Here is a 4,453-nt window from a genome sequence, read left to right as displayed (position 1 = left end):
CCCTAGTTAGTACATTCCTAAAATGTACTAAATGTAGATATTACAAAAGCCTCCATTTTGTGTGTTCTGTAGAACATTTTGGACTTGAGTGTCGACGCACCACAAGAGTCCTGAAGATGCACACTGCATCCAACGTCCGTCTATCTGATTATCTCTCTCTTTCTGTCTGTCTGCCTGTCCGTCCCTCTCTATTATAAGATATTTATTTTGTCCGTCTATGTTAATGTTTGTTGATCGCGACTGAAAAAAGCACCGGAAAGAGATTATACGCCATATGCTAGAGTACTCACCAATACTTACCCTTCATGCAGCAGTTGTCCAATCAACACGGAGTTCAGCACCATGGAAACCCCATTTTGAAAAACATTAACATTGCGTCAACCTGTCAACGCATGCTCGAGTCTGCCCTGCGTTCACACCAAAAGATGCAAAAAGATGCCGCGCAGCACGATCCCATTCAAAGTGAATGTAGAGACGCGTTGCGGGTTGGCTGCCGGACCACTTGCTGCCGAGAAAACCGGCAGCAAAATTTGATTTGCGGCGCGGCAAGATTTGATTTGCGGCGCGGCAAGATTAGATTTGCGGCGCGGCAAGATTTGATTTGCAGCGCAGCACGCCCGCGCCCGCGCTGCAGGCGCGTTCACGTATTTTGCGGCGCGTCAAATGCTGCTCGAGTTGAAATATTTCAACTTTTCGGCAGCAAACGCGTGATGACAGCCAATCAGCGTTCAACAGCGTTGCCAAAGCTGTGTTTTGCGTCCCCTTCAAAGCTTCATCCATATATGCATGGCATGCCGAGCAGGCGATTTGTTACGATGGACCATTGGTAACAGTAGGTAACGTGTTTACGTGGGTGAATCATTTAACTGTTTTGCACCACTTTACTATCTCTCTTGCAAACCAATCCTTGCAGACATTTGGAAATAAACATGTCCTCTGCCATTGTCCCAGGTCCATTGTGACAACATTGGGCAATGTTGCCGTGTCATGTTTTTGCTGGTTTTGTTTGGGTTGGGTAGTGTGTGTGTGTGTGTGTGTGTGTGTGTGTGTGTGTGTGTGTGTGTGTGTGTGTGTGTGTGTGTGTGTGTGTGTGTGTGTGTGTGTGTGTGAAATTTTTATACACACATTTATAAAAAAGTAAAATCTATTTACATATTGTAAAGTTATGCCAAAATACAATAAAATGCTCTTTTAACACTATTGTGGTATTACCACTGAATGATTGAGGCATAAAAGAGTTCAAAAGCATCCAACAGAAAAAATAGACATGAGCCTATATGATTACATTTGTGTTGCGGTTATGAGGGGGTCCTTGAAATAATTTCTGCCCTATGGGGGGGTCCGGCCCCATATAGTTTGAGAACCCCTGTTCTAGAGTCTTAGTCAGTGATTTGTATTCAGTAAAAATTGTTTAAAATGGAGCCGCCCCAGAGCAGACGAAGAAAATACTGAAAAAATAAATAAAGATGAAGTTAAAAAAAATACATAAACAACCAGGCAGAAAACAAATAAACAAACACGCATGGAAACAGCGACTGTAGAAACAGCGCCCCAGTCCAAATGAAATCATATTTACACATGGAGGACCAGAGAACAGACTTATGTTAGCAACTACACACAGAAATAGAGATCATGACGAGAACATTAATGAGATAAGACGGTTATGTCTATAATGTTGTAAACCTCTTGACCCTGTGTTTTATTTAATTGAATTGTTCAGCGTTAGGATGCAGAACCAATGGCAGGTTGAGGTTTAAACACTTGACTGCAAGAAGAGATGAAGAAACAACGTAGGATATTTCACAAACACATCAAAGTCATCCGGGTTGGATGACTTTCCAAGGTAATGACCAAGAGAGTTGTTTATCTGTGTAATGGTGTTGTAATAATTACTTGGAAGCCAGTTCCCGGGCATATTGCCCAAGAACTAGTCTGGGTGGTTATCCCCTTGCCATGACGTCTTCCCTGAGGTTGAATATAAAATCAGGGGCCCCAAGAGCAGTAACCTCACCAACGATTCCCATTGCTGCAGAAGAACAGAACCAGTGAAGATCAACCTTCTAGACATGGCTCAAGGTAGGAGATACACCACCTCTGACTTTTAGGGCAAGGGTTAGCCATCGGATTTTGGACAAACATTAAGAGTCTATTCATTACTCATCCATAGCTATATGTCTACTACTTGCTCCTTATGTTTTCCTTGTGCTGTTGAAGTGAACTTTAAACTGGTGGTGACTGCTGATGGCAAGAGTATTGAATACAAACCTACTACGGACTGAGACCAGCGACTCCTGTGGGCGTTGAATGATTTGAAAGATTCAGTCTCAAGCTTCAAGTAGGTTGTGTAGTCAAAATGTATCCCTTTTTGGTACTCAACCCTCATTCATCAATCATCTGGTGCATTGTAATGGAGTCCTGCATCCCAGTTTACTTCCTCCACATAATCTGATACATTAAACGATTTCAAATAAAACATAATTTCATAAATCCAGATGGTCATTATGAATGAAAGTAATTTACCTGTTGTATATTTCCGTGTCCTCGTTACAGTTTCGAATGTGGAAGCAAATTTGGAATGCCACCCTATTTGACCCGGGTGACTTTTGGTAATAATATTATTACCAAAACTGAGAACAGCTTCTGGCAAGTTCTGGTCAAAAACCACAACATGATCACACCTGTTGGTAAGCTGAGAGCACTACGACACGCACACGCATACACACACACACAAACATATATCTATACATAGTATATTGTAACTTTTTATTAGCTGCTGATATTTAGATGTGTTTAATCTGGTTTCTCAGGACTCTGCAACTACCGTGTCCAGGACAGTGACGTGATCATCCTGCGCCACATGACCGTGTGATCCTGACTGTGGCGCCATTTTCCTTCAGGGTCCTGAATAACACTGAGTGCTGCTCGACACTCATTAAACATGAGGATCATCTAATCTGGAGATATCAAATGTAAAAATGTGTTTAATTCAACAAATGTAGAAATGATTTGGAAGTGAATCATATAAATTGGAATAAAGGATTGAAATTATCTCATGTGTATCATTTCACTGTTTTTGCACACACTCACTCACAGTAACCAGCCCTCACTTCCTACTAGGGCTGCAACAACGAATCGATAAAATCGATTACTAAATGCGTTGGCAACGAATTTGGTCATCAATTCGTTGTGTCGCGCGATTAATAAGTTACTCATAGGCGCAGCACTGTTTACAGCCAGCCGCCCACAGGTTGGTTCACGGTTCATGCATGCCCACAGCGAGCTTTAGTGTGAGCGACCACAGCTTGTAATTTGGTCATATCTTAACACTGGACTGTAGGCCTACATAAAAGTGTTGTACCTTCACTGTCTTTGGGTTAAAAAAAACTCCTTCAACTCAGTATCCGTCTAGTCCAACCGAAAACTCTGTCAGCTGCTGCTGCTGCAGACGTTGTGCAGACGGGCTCGGAGTCGGCACTGCGTCATTCAACAGTCATTCAAAGCAGCGGTAGTAATCACACAACCGGACGGTGTAGAAAGTCCCGTCAGTTAAAAATAGTAATGCAATCCATGTTAAAAATCGGCAGGATATAGAGCTAGTTAGCTTAAAAAACAACAACTAACCAATGGTCACAAACAGTGTCAAATGTGATGTGTTCAGGTCGGCTCAGTAATATGATTGATGCGTTCAAATGCAGCAGAAAAAAATATATATATATATTGAGATTTTGGTGAAAACTTGTTATCCCAGTAATATAAAATAGATAGTAAAGATAGAATTATGACCTGTTTAATGTCCTATCTTGAACTATCATCATTTTATCAGCAATTACAAGTTCTATTTCAAGGAGTCTCGAAAATGGTATCAATAGGTTTGACCGGTTAACCATGGACCTCCCTTATATACATATAAAAGTATATCATACATTGTATGTTTTTATATATACAGAGAAATGTCACATAATGCACATACATCTTGTGTATTCAAGGGTGTGTTTGTGTGTTTCTATGCAGTGTGTGTGTGTGTGTGTGTGTGTGACAATAGGTCATTTTAGTTTTGTCTTTACGTGTTTTTGTCCTTAGTACCTGAATGGAGACTGTGACTCACTGTTTAGGACTTGAAGACCTTTAGAACTGTTTTCTAAAGGGTCGCCAGGTTTTGAGTTGAGTTGAGCATTATCGTACTTTCTTTGGAAACCTCACTGAACATAAACAAAGTAGCCACTCCTTGTCCACAACATGACACCGTTCTATGGTGAGTTTGGTCTTCAATGATCCACCAACTGTGACCAGATGGAGGCCAGCTGCCCTTCAACCTGGTGGTGGTGGACGACCTACCCAACAGCAAACCAATGATGTACTCCGCACAGAGGCCTTCTGAACGGGCCCATGATCAGGCTCGCAAGGTCAGCCCACTCACACTTTACACAAATCATGATTGTTTTGGAAGCCTCAA

At 41.7% G+C, this 4,453-nt stretch overlaps 1 long non-coding RNA gene across 2 annotated transcripts; it reads left to right on the top strand.

Annotated features, from left to right (window-relative positions):
• The first annotated feature begins 1,962 nt into the window (after positions 1-1,962).
• On the top strand, positions 1,963-2,968 carry LOC115535492 (uncharacterized). Of its 2 annotated transcripts, XR_003974499.1 has the most exons (4): positions 1,963-2,076; positions 2,215-2,335; positions 2,551-2,684; positions 2,808-2,968. It is a non-coding gene; the product is annotated as an uncharacterized LOC115535492 (long non-coding RNA). The 2 variants fall into 2 exon arrangements; XR_003974498.1 differs by having other exon boundaries at positions 2,032-2,335.
• The last annotated feature ends 1,485 nt before the right edge of the window (positions 2,969-4,453 follow it).

This window comes from Gadus morhua, chromosome 22, assembly GCF_902167405.1.
Source record: "Gadus morhua chromosome 22, gadMor3.0, whole genome shotgun sequence".
In the NCBI taxonomy this organism is placed as follows: Eukaryota; Metazoa; Chordata; class Actinopteri; order Gadiformes; family Gadidae; genus Gadus; species Gadus morhua.
This window is presented reverse-complemented; position numbering and strand designations above follow the sequence as displayed.